This window comes from Canis aureus, chromosome 14, assembly GCF_053574225.1.
Source record: "Canis aureus isolate CA01 chromosome 14, VMU_Caureus_v.1.0, whole genome shotgun sequence".
Classification (NCBI taxonomy): Eukaryota; Metazoa; Chordata; class Mammalia; order Carnivora; family Canidae; genus Canis; species Canis aureus.
This window is the reverse complement of record NC_135624.1, coordinates 3608115-3620876: the sequence shown is the minus strand read 5'-3', so window position 1 is coordinate 3620876 and position 12762 is coordinate 3608115. Positions and strand designations below refer to the sequence as shown.

The 12762-nt window shown below is 42.6% G+C and overlaps 1 long non-coding RNA gene across 3 annotated transcripts in view; it reads left to right on the top strand.

Annotated features, from left to right (window-relative positions):
• Positions 1 to 5303: 5303 nt before the first annotated feature.
• LOC144283065 (uncharacterized) overlaps positions 5304 to 12762 on the top strand; it is a 40940-nt gene continuing 33481 nt past the window's right edge. Inside the window, exons 1-4 of one of the 3 annotated variants that reach the window (XR_013351402.1) lie at positions 5304 to 5367; positions 6928 to 7032; positions 9136 to 9289; positions 10164 to 10945. This is a non-coding gene — a long non-coding RNA (uncharacterized LOC144283065). Of the gene's footprint in view, positions 5368 to 6927; positions 7033 to 9135; positions 10948 to 12762 lie in introns of those variants that run through there. The other 2 variants (XR_013351403.1, XR_013351401.1) reach the window with 2 other exon arrangements.

The window sequence follows — 12762 nt, the reverse complement described above, 5'->3', positions numbered from 1 at the left end:
ACATTTCTTGGTCCAGAACTGAAATCAGCCTATTTCATAGAAAGTGGGAAATAGTATTTAGAGAAAAGGATCTGTGCCCTAGGGGTGTTCGTTATTCCTAGGTAGGTCACTGTACCTACGTTTTTTCAGCAGACAGAGAAGGAAAAGAGGGAAAGAAGTAGGGTTTTCTTTTTGTTTGTTTTTTTAAGGATTTTATTTATTTATTCATGAGAGACACACACACACACGGGGGGGGGGGGGAGGGCGGGGGGGAAGAGGCTGAGACACAGGCAGAGGGAGAAGCAGGCCCCACACAGGGAGCCCGATGGGGAACTCGATCCCAGGTCTCCAGGATCAGGCCCTGGGCTGAAGGTGGCGCTAAACCGCTGAGCCACCCAGCCTGCCCTGTTTCGTTTTTAAAGAGAAAATATATCCCGGATTCATGCTGAGGTTTACAATTCAAATTTAAAACCACATGTTTTTTACTTAATTTTATATTTATATCTCTTTTCTCTTATTCTGAAAATCCTTAATCGTAAAATGAATTACTTATTTGCTTTATCTTGTTTTATGTAGGTTTCAGCATAGCAGTAGAAGTATTATTAACAATCTAACTACTCAAAAATAGTTCAATCTTTCTACTTAAAGTTTGGTGTTTTTTTAATCCTTAGGCTATATCTCATTAGAGTTATTATTCAAATTACTGTGTTTCAAAGTCATTTGGGGGGCACCTGAGTGGCTCAGTCAGTTGAGTGTCCTTTTGATTTTGGCTCAGGTCATGATCTCATTGTTGTGAGATTGAGCCCCACATTGGGCTCTGTGCTGGGCATGGATCCTGCTTAAGATTCTCTCTCTCCCTCTCCCTCCACCTCTCCTCACTCTACTCATGAGCGCTCTCTCTTTCTCAAAAAATTTTAAAAATGTAAAAATTAAAGCCATTTGAAATAATTCTTCCCTATCTGATTAAGCCCCCGAACTTGATACACAGACTTAACTGTTTTATTTACTTTCATTTCTTAAGTATTGCATTTTTCTATTTGATTAATTTTGTTGTAAAGCATTTTCATTGTTCCAAGGTAAAAATTTATAAAACTTTTAATTGTAAAATTATATATAATAGTAATTTTTAATTGTAAATTTTTAATTAAAAATTATTATAAAATAAGGTATATTCAGGGAAGTCTTGCTTTAGTCCTGTCTTCTCCATCTTATTTCCTCTCTCACCTATAGAAACCATTATTGGGCAGCCTGGGTGGCTCAGCGGTTTAGTGCCTGCCCTCAGCCCAGGGCGTGATCCTGGAGTCCCAGGATCGAATCCCACGTCAGGCTCCCTGCATGGAGTCTGCTTCTCCCTCTGCCTGTGTCTCTGTCTCTGTCTCTGCCTCTCTCTCTCTCTCTCTCTGTGACTATCATAAATAAATTTTTAAAAAGTTAATAAAAAAGAAACCATTATTAATTTTTCCTCTTACATTTTAAAAATATGTAAGGGATAAGTATATATAATCAAATGATCTCCCCTTTCTCAAGTAAAATGGGACATACTATATACATTATTCGATACCTTTTTTCCCTATTGAATAATATGCTTTGGAGATCATGCCACAATACAATATAGAAATATTTCTCATTCCTTTTCATAGCTGCTTGGTCATCTATTGTGTGTTTTAATAATAATAAAGTATGTCATTTACTTAAGCAGTCCCTTATTGGTGGGCATTTGGGTTGCTTCCAGTTCTTTGTTAATATAAATAGTATTACAATTAATAGTCTTGTGCAAACATCCTTTCCTACTTTTGTCAATGTATCTTTGGTATAAATTCTTACAAGTGGGATAGATTGTTCAAAGGGCAAACGCATATGTAATTTTGCTAGATATTGCCAAATTCCCTTCCATAGGATTGTACCATTTTGCATTTCCTTTTTTTTTTTTAAAGATTTTATTTATTTGACAGAGTGAAATTGAGAGAGAGAGAGAGAGAGAGAGAGAGAGACAAGCAGGCAGAGCAGCAAGCAGAGGGAGAAGGAGAGGCTCAATCCCAGGACCCTGGGATCATGACCTGAGCCAAAGGCAGACACACAACCCACTGAGCCACCTAGCCACCATTCATTTTGCATTTCTAATTGCAAGGTTCCAGTGCTTGCTTCTTCACACCTTCCCTAACAGTATGTTATCAAACTTTTGGATTTTTGTTTGAAAAATGGCATCTTGGTTTAATCATATTTTACATCTTTCTTATTACACTCCTTTTAAGGTTTCTGATTCCCTAACACCACTCCTAGCTCATTGTAGCTTCTCAATAATTATTCTTTGAATCCATAAAAGTATAAAGTGGTATTTTAGTAAAATTAATCTAGCTGCAGAATACAGAATAGTTTAGAATGTGGAGAGAACAGAGACAAGGAGCACTCATGAATTTTAGGACACAAAATCAAGTCACAAGAAATACAACTTTATTTTTCTACAATTCCCATATTACATTTCCTCTTCTCAGAGGTGGGAGTATTGATTTAACAATCTCTGTCAATTCAGATTTTGCCCTACTCCCCATCCTCAAGATTATGTCTGAATTCCAGGGTCCTGAGTCAGGTTCTTGGCCATCACTTGCCCATCTGACCACCAAGCCAAGGAGGTTGCAGCTGTGTATGACTTCCTGCACTTTCACCCAGAGGGCTTTTGTTTTTCATTGGCACTTAGCTTTTTCATTCTTCTTTTGAAGACCTAAGGAAATCTGACTTTTCTCCCACAGGTCTTGAGGTTCACAGAAGACTGGGAGGACAACTGAGTTTTATCTCCCAGAGACCCTTGTCCTCAGCACCTCTAGTCCAGGTCCTCTAGTCCTCAGCCACACAGAGAGTCACTGTGAGAACTGGGTTCCAACTTGGGCCTCCTGAACCCACTTTGCCTCCTCTGAAATGTCTCTTGAATCTATCTAGGGCTCAGTTTGGGTGTGGAATAAAGGCACAGTTTCTTCTCAGAAACCACCCCGTTTCTCCCCTTCCATACCCTCCTCAAGGCCCAGCATAGGAGTATTTATCTCCTGGGGAAGAGGGTGTGATAGGGAACTTCCCCTGACTGAGCCCCTGGTCCTCAGGACTGATCACTGGCTTTTGATATTCCAAAGCCAAGAACCTGACTGTTCCATTTTAAGTTCTAACAGTGCTTTCTCGAGCAATGGGTAGATGCCTCACAGTCTAGCTTGAATGGGAGAGGGCCACGGGGGAGAAAAAGGAATGTTGTGGGGGGATGTGAGGCAGGGAGGAATTAATATCTCCAAAGATTATCCCAGTTACATCTGTTAAAAGCATATAGCAATGGCCAGGTATGACGTGGTGAGAGGTGGAATGAGATATTGGCTGAGGTTTGGGGGTTGATTGATGAAGGAGGGAAGGAGAATGATTCAAGAATGAGATGGGGATTTGGAGCTGTCCATGCAGAAGAGTGAGAGCGCAAGGGACTGAAATGAGGCCAGCTGGAGGGTGGGCTTGCTGATTCTGGGAGAAAGATAGTGAACTTGGCTCAAGGCTTGGGTGAGATACAGAGGTGACCGTCAAATCCAGGGGAGGGGTTGAGATCCCCGCTTTCTGGAGGATGAGACAGAGAGAGAGTATGCCACTGAGGCTCTAGGACTGCTTCCATAGGTGAGGGAGGAGAACAAAGAGAACAGCTCCTACAGGCCAAGTCTTTGCGGGGCCAAGCATCATGTAAGCATGTCTTTCGTCCCAGGACATGGTCTCACCGTGGACACTTGAGAGGAGGATTCAGTTTAGCACATCTCATACATATACTAGCCTGGTCCGTATGTGCATCTGACTGTCCATCTGCTGCCCCAGCAGGCAACACTGGAACCATGTCATTTGCAGTTATGCATCCGAGAGAATATATAAAATTGTACCTTTTTTCCCCTGCAGATACAATTGCCCCAGAAGTTGAGCTGGTTTACTTTCTATTTAATGTAACAAACATTGGCTATGCAGCTCTCTTGCACAGAGCACAGTATCCTGTACAATAGCATGGAACAGAAGTTTCAGATTGCTAGTGCACAAGCTCTGTCTAACCCAAAGACTTCTTTCATTTAGCCTGCATAACACTGTTTGTTTTGCTTTTTATATTTGACTAGCTGCCAAAATATAGAAATAAAGACATTTCACCTAAAAATGTGAATTTCAAGCTCTTCAAAAGATCTGTTTGACCACTGTGGGCCTGTGTTCCCACATGGCAAAATCAGCCAGAGCAGTAAAGTGCCTGCTGTCTCAAACAGGCATGCCCCTCCTACTCACAATAGATCCACCTGTTCTTTATCTCTCAAAAAATTTAGACTTCTGGCTTAACTCCTGTGGTCTTTGGTGTCTAAAACTCCTGGCTTGTTGCTTCAACCCACTGGCTTTGGTAATAAACAGACATAGGCTCTACTTTTGACTCAGCCACCTACCAGTAACCCTGGGCAAGTTACTTTATTCTCTAAAGTCTCAGGCTCCCCTTCTTCAGGATGGTAATGATAATAGTGCCTAGGGGCACCTGGGGGGCTCAGTGGTTGAACCTCTGGCTCAGGGAGTGACCCCAGGGTCCCGGGATCAAGTCCCATGTCAGGATCCCTGCATGGAGCCTGCTTCTCCCTCTGCCCATGTCTCTGCCTCTCTCTCTCTCTCTCTCTGTGTGTGTGTGTGTGTCTCATGAACAAATAAATAAAATCTGAAAGAAAGAAAGAAAGAAAGAAAGAAAGAAAGAAAGAAAGAAAGAAAGGAAGGAAGGAAGGAAGGAAGGAAGGAAGGAAGGAATAGTGCCTACTTCCCACGCCGGAGCAAGTAGGACAGTGTGTAGGCAGAAATGGCTTGGTACGTGGCAGATCACTGTTAAGGACGGCCGGGAGTTCCCCGCTGACCAGGTCCTGCCCCGTGATCCAGGCAGAATGTGGCCTTAACGAGGGAGGGTCAGTGCAAGGGAGGTCGGAGCCGGCCAGGCCCCGCAGGCTGCGGAGAGGGAGGGCTTCCTGGGTGCGGAGGAGGCTTAGGGGCCGGGCTTTCTCTGTCTTCTGTGGGAGGCAGGCAGCCCAGCTGGGGCCTGCATGGACTTTGAAACCCGGCCTTCAGGACAGAGCTCTGAGCCCCCACCCCAGCGGGCCGCCTCTGGGCTGTGATTCCAGGAAGCCGGTCCTATCAGTTGGGCCCAGTTTCAGGAGTGGTTTCTTGCCATTTCCCCTCAGTCATGTGGCTGCTGGAGTGGACAAAGTGGGAGGGAATGTGATTAGCTCTCAGGCTGCTTTACAGGCGGGGGAGTGGGAATGTGTCACAGATTGGAGAATGGTTAGAATGTGGATGCGGAATGTGGCACCCCGGGGGGAACCAGGCAGACCCCACCTCAGGAGCCAGCCACCTGGGCAGGTGTCTCAGGTCAGAATGCTGGAAAGGGGCCTCCCCGCAGGTCCCCACCCAGACCCCTCCGGCTCTCATCTTAGAAATACAGGCCATCCTGGGAAGGCTAGTTTCTGGGCTGGAAGAGGTAGTCAGATGCACTTATAGCCTTCTGGGAGCCTGGGCTGGGAAGGAAGTGTACCATTTAAACAAAATGACATATAGACCATGATAATTGAGAATGCTGCTCATCACCAAATGTCAAAATCATGTATTTATGTGGAACATCTTTCTTATGTTCAACGGGCATCCTAAGCACCATGCTCATTTTCCAGCCTCGTTGCTGAGGTGGGGAGAAGCAGATATGCTACTGACAGGGCAAGAGGTACAGAAAGGCCAGCGTGCTCCTCAGAGCCACACAGAGGGTCATTGTGGAAACTGGTTTTGAACTCACAGCCTCCTGACTCCATTCTGCACTCACTTCACCAACCTCCCTTCTCCCTAAGTCCATACCTTTATTTCTCTGAGAAGGTTGGAGGTTCTTCCCTTTTAGGGTGAAGTCAGTGTAGTACTCACTTAGGCACCAGATTTAAGGGGGAAAGGCAAAAAAGTTAACACTGGGGATAAGTGATAGCTTAATGCAATATATTTTTTTAAATAAAAATTAGTGCAAACAAAATCAAATTTCTAAGGAAAGGCAAGATCTGACTCTGCACTTGCATGACTGATCTCATTTGCCTCCCCTGGTCCCAGCCCTGCCAAAGTACATGGTCCCCAGAACCCATGTGGTACACGTGGAGCCAAACACACAAGGACTATTCTGCTGTTTACCAAATATATAGGCATCTCATTATCAAGTCAAGTTGACCTGTAAAATTTATGTTCACATAAATTCATGTTTAAATTCTTCAAAAGTTGGGCAGCCCCAGTGGCTCAGCGGTTTAGGTTTAGCGTCATCTACAGCCCAGGGCGTGGTCCTGGAGTCCCACGTCAGAGTCCCTGCATGGAGCCTGCTTCTCCCTCTGCCTGTGTCTCTGCCTCTCTCTCTCTCTCTCTCTCTCTCTCTGTCTCTCATGAATTAAATAAATAAAATCTTTAAAAAAATAAAATAATAAATTCCTCAAAAGTTGTTGTAAGGGTTAAATCAGGGACAGTACACAAAATGCCCAGCACAGACCTGGCACACAGGAGGTAACAAAAAATGCTGGTTCCCACCCTCATAGTTCCCCACCAGGTTTTTTTTCTCTTAGTTTCACAGGAGACATTTTAACTGGAAACTATTCACTTTAGCCCTTAGCCCAAGTGCTTGATCATGGCAGATGAGGTATATACGTTTGTTGATACCAAATTGAGTGTGGCCTGAGTATGGGAAGCAAATTGATCTGGAACTATTAATGAAGTGATCAGTGAAGAAAATGGGAATGAGAGAAGTGGGAGGAGTTCAATCAAAGGCCAGGTTACAGTTCCCAGGGCCCTGGGAGTAGAAATGTGGGTCAATAAAGATGGTAAAATTAAAAATACATACAACAATCTGAGGGAAGTATTTCCAACTTATATAATACACAGGAGATTGACTTCCTCATTATTGTGTGCTTTTAGAAATTTACAAGAAAAAGATGAAGAACACCCAATGGGAAAATGAACAATACATACAGACAGGTAACTCGCAATGAAGGAATGCAAAGGACCAAGAATCCCATGAAAGTATGTTCAACTTTACCAATAATCAAAGAAATGTACATTTTTCATGTTTCAAGCTACAACTTAAAAAATTCTAATTCCTGATACTAGTAAGGGTTGGAGGAAACAAGTAATCTCACATATTGTTGAATGAGAGTATACAGATATGATTCTTCTGGAGGTCAACTTGAATAAAAAGCCCTAAAACTGAGCTAACTCTTTGATTGCAGTAATGACATTCCTTGAAATGACATCTGTCCTGAGGTAATAATAGAAGACGTGAGCAAAAAATGGTAGCAGGAATTCTTTAGCAGGATATAGAGCAAGGAATTGTTTAGTAAGACACTGAAAATAACCTGAGTCTCCAACAATAAGGGATTATGATTTTTAAGTATATATAAAGATAGGTAGATGATATCAAAATATTAATGGTGATTATCACTGGGAGATAAGATTGTGAGTTGTATTTTCTGCTTTTGCTTTTCTGGATATTTTAAATTTTCTACAGCAAACATGTGTTACCTTTTATAATAATTTTGTCTTAAGAATGAAAGAAATGGAGGGTCTGATTATCCTGGAAGTAGGTGAGTGTGGTATGGGTGACCCCATACCTGTGACTTTTGGAGCTATTGTGTCCAGCTCTCTAGTCCTGAGGTACTTGAAGGGAGAATGAGAGTGGAGGTAGATTCCTAGTTGAACCACAGATCACTGCTAACCAAGGTGGCCAGAGCAGTGTGGAAGGGATTCATGAGTCCTGGTACAGGTTTCAGCAGCATTTGCTCTACTTGAAGTGGTACTAGTAAAGAACAAAGGTTTTGAGTAGAATGATGGCATTGTCTAATACTCCATGGCCTGAGATGAAACCTGCTGATAACTATTCTGAGCTAATTATTCCCTAATGGTCAAATAATGCTTATGTATCTCAGTGGCTGCATTTAGGGAAGTTATACAAAAAATGCAGCCCATTGTTGGGGCAATATTAAATCAACTTTGAGTTTAACATATTTTTATGTAGTCTATTTTTCTTTGTCAGAATCTTTTAGCAGCTGGAAATCCAGGCTCTAATTATTCTAGAGGTCCCTCAGATATTAACCCCTGAGCTACTTGGCTTACCCAAACCATGCTTTCCCCTATTCCCATACCTGAGCAAGGTAAGGAGCAGGCCAGCTGAGATCAACACCCAGTGATACCTCCAGCAGCCAGGACTTGGAGCCTGTGGAGATCTGGTTATTCCCCAGCTTCCTCTTCCCATCTACCCCACCCCAAAATACCACAGGGCTCTCAGCGGTGTTTTTATTGCCAATCTCTGAGCTTTGACAGAATTGCAAATGGTTAATGAAGTCAAAGAGGCCAAAACCCACCTGGTGAAGAGATGTCCCATCCATCTCATACTGTGGAGAGCTGTCCTTTATAGGTAGGACAGGGGTTGGCAGGTAATGCTCAAATACTAGTTTTTCCAACCTGGGCCCTCCCAATACTAAATAGGCCAGGGAAGGAAGTAGAGTCTCCATAATCATAATCATAATCATGATGATTGATGATGAGAAGGAGGATGTTGATAACGATAACTACCATTCATTGAGGACACACTCCCACTATGTGTCAGGCAGTAGGTTGAGGGCTTATACATAGTACCACATAGTATTCTCACAATCTGAGCACTATTCTAGGATCCATCTTATGGATGAGGGAACCAAAGCTTAAGAATATAAATAACTTGCCTGAGACACAGCTAGTAAGTGGAAAAGTTAAAATATGAACCCAGATCTGCCTGACTCTGGACCCAAGCTCTTAATCACTTCATGATATTGATCTTGAAACATCCAAGAGAAAACCAGTAAAGAAGAGAGGATGAGCAGAGTGCGCGCTCTCTCTCTCTCTCTCTCTCTCTCACACACACACACACACACACACACAGGAGACCAAATAACTCTTCAGGAAGCCAAAAGCTGGAGAGCTTTACCTAGCTCCTCACTGCAGAGAAAGGTGGGCCTTCTGCAAGCCAGCAGACCATGGAGAATGGGTGTCTGGGCTGGATGTGACTAGGGGTTGGGGGACTGGCTCCTCAGTTCTGCAATATCCTCCTACCCTCTAAATCACTCCCTTTCCTTTCCTACTTTCTGTCAGCAAAGCACATCTCATTCTTGAATCCATGGCTTCTCTGGAACAGACCTACTCCTACTTTTCTCCTCACCTTCCATCTGGAGCTGAAGGACCTGTGTGACTTGACGCAGTCCTGCTGTGGAAGTTCCTCTTAGGAAGGAAGCTGGGCACTTGACAGGTATGCTCACTGGCCTGACTCTTCTGTCCTTAAATTAACAACTTCCCCACAAAAGGCTAAGAGAGAATCAGTGCAAATTGAACCTTATCAGATGCTAAAGAAGCACATTTCCATCCCTGAGGTCCTCATTGTCTACATTCTACAAAGAGTCAACTGTAGTGTAGTGGCAGAGGCCAGGAGCATCCTGGGCCCCAGTTGTAACCAATGTCCCTACTGATAACTTACAGTCAAAAGACTGGAACTGCTTTCAACCTGGGAAGGGAAGATGAAGCTACTCAGGACAGCAGGGTTGGGGGCGGGCCTTGAAAAGTCTGGGTCCACGTGAGGGAGGTGCCATGAATCACCTTCTTCCAGCGCTCACAGTGCCTGTTGGTATAACAGCATACATAAATTGTAGAGAAAGTTCTTTTTATTTCCATTTTTAAATGATTTGAGTGTTTCTTAGATTTAAACTTCGAATAGAGTCATCCATTCATATGGTATATAAATATAAATAGGTTGGGTTCCAGCTCCACATGAGGTGGAGTAAGTGTGCTCCACTCTTTCTCTCACACTGACTGTAACTATAAAGCCTGAATAGACTCAGGGGAGGATGATTTGAAGACAGAGAAAACTGAGTAGCAGGAAGAACATCAGAATTCAGAGTACCATGGAATGATCTGGGTGCTGAGTTCACATTACTTCCCATCGGTAGCTTTATGACATGAATTCAAAGCATTCAGAAACGCAGAAGTAAGCCCTGTTGAGCAGAGAGTGCTCCAGGAGAAGTCCTCCAGCTCCTGTTCACGGACTGGGCAAAGGAGCTTCTAATGCTCCAGAGAGAACTGAAATATCCCGCTGTATTTTCTCTTATGTATCTTCTCTTATGCTCCAGCCCCCCAGCAACCTGGCGGTTGCAACAGCAGTACTCACAAGTCTCAAAACTCTGAGGAAGGGGAATCTTCTCAGGGAAAGCTACAGTTTCAAGAGGATGGGACAAAAAATAAAAAAATAAAAATAAACCAGGAAATAGCAAGTGTTGGCAAGGATGTAGGGAAATTGGAACACTTGTGTGCTGTTGGTAGAGATATAAAGTCATATGGCTTCTGTGGAAAACACTACAGCACTTCCTCAAAAAATTAAAAATAGAAATACCATGTGATCCAGAAATTCCAATTCTGAGCAGATACCTCAAGGAAATGGAAACAGGGTCTTGAAAAGTTATTTGTACACTCATGTTCACGACAGCACCAGTTGCTGACGAGCATGTAGAGCTATGAAAACTCTCATACATTGCTGGCAGGAGCGCCAAATGAAGCGCCAGTGAAAAAATGTTGCAGTTTTTCATCAAGTGAAATATATTCTTATGATCCAATAATCACACATCTGCACATCTACTCTAAAGAAATAAAGATGTATGTCTACACAAAAACCTGTACACACGTCTTTACCTCAGGTCTATTTACAATTGCCTGTGCTGGAAACAAACCAAATGGCCTTAAATGCACAAAGGCGTGGGTGAATCTGTGTTACATCTGTACATATCAAGAAATGCACTTTTGATCCACGCAACAAATTGGATGAATCCCAAAGATATTATGTTGAGTGGGGGGGAAAAGCAGTCTCAAAAGGTTACACACTACATGATCCCATTGACATGATATTCTTGATAAGACAAGATTATTAGGATGGAGAATAAATGAGTGATTGCCAGTGGTTAAAGGTTGTGGGTAGAAGGATAGCATATTATTTTGTGGTGATGGAATTGTTTAGTATCCCAATTATAGTGGTATTATATAAATCCATACATGTTAAAATTGATAGAACTTTATTTTAAAAGAATCTCAAAGATTAAATCTCAAAATAATCAATTTTATTGTATAATAATTTTAAAAGTGAAAAAGCATGTAATGAAGTCTTCCTCCCCCCCTCCCCCACCTCCCTCCATTCACCCTATTCCTCCACACCCTTTTCTGGAGATACCCACTGTTATTAGTTGCTTTTGCATCCTTCCAGAGTTTATGTCTATATAAGAAAATATGAATAATACTTTTATTTTTCTTTCTCACAAAAATGACACAGTTTACACAGTATTAATTTTACTTAATAATATATCCTGCGAGTCTCCCCACTTCGGCGGTAGAGAAAACCCTTTGGCTCCTAAATCCTGGGGGAAGGTTTAGTTGTAGCCTTGGATTTAGTTTAGCATGAGAAATCCTTAAGAAAGAAGAATTTGTTCTCTGGAACTGACTGCACCCGAGAGGCAGGGAGGGTCTATTTACTGAAGTGTTCAGCCAGGTACATGGTACACACAGGCCCGCTACAACGTGCCAAGGCTAAGTTACTGCCAGTAATAAATGCTCAGATTCAAACTGCTATTGTCTCAGACTGCTTGGCTTATCTGGTAAATATTTATAGAATAAATGGATTCATTTTAGTGAGGGTTGGAAGGGAATTCAGGTACTCCCATCCAAATCCTGAGGCCTGGCTGTCCGTTCTGCAAAGCACCAGGTACCAGAGGCTGGTGTCTGGATCCCTGACTTAGACAAATTGACAATTCTCAAGGCCAGGTTACCTCAGCTCCCTAACACCTGCCCCACAGTTGGTCGTACCAGACCATCCATATCTCCCCAATATACTTCTTCAAATGCTTTTTAATTGTGGTGTTTGACTTGTACTCATCCTCAACTTGCTCTTGCTAAAGACTTGTAATATGTTTCCTTCATCACATTCCCCAGAAAGTTACTGGATATTTGAAAAAGAACACAAATTTTTGGTTAACACGAACTCTTGATCAAACTTAGACATGATCGCTGCTGTTCTCAGCACACTCCTCCAATGTGGGTGAAGAATCTAAATGATCAATTCTCAATGCTGTACTAATTATTCCATTTTAGATCTAGAGAAGCAAAGGCCCCCATAATTTAGTAATATGAAGAGAGAGGACACAGTGAAGTAGAGTGAGAAGAAAGAAAGAGTAGAGGTTTCAGGGTCAGATATTTAAGATCTGAGGTCAAACTCTAGCTCTGGTACTTTCTAGCTGCTTAGGTCTTCTGAGATTCAGTTTTCTCATCATGAATTCCATGGGGGTGGTTATAGGGCTGAAGGGACAAGATGCATAAACACAAGGCATGGTACCTGGCACATTGTTGGTGTTCAAAAAAAATGCAGATATTGCCTTTTCTTAGAAATTTCTACCAAGCTTTTCAGGCTAGGAGGTGGCATGGTGGAGCATAATAGTCATGTATGCCAGACTACCTGGGTTCACTGTGAGTCCATAATGGTGTAACTAGGGGCAAAATACTTAATCTCTCTTGGCCTGAGTTTTCTTATCTGTGAAAATTGGCATGAAAATAATACCCACCTTACAGAATTAGGACAATTCAATAAGATAATGAAGAGTAGTGCCTGACACATACAGAGTGTTCAATAGATATCATCAAGAATGCAAGAGATGGGGCAGCCCGGGTGGCTCAGTGGTTTAGCGCTGCCTT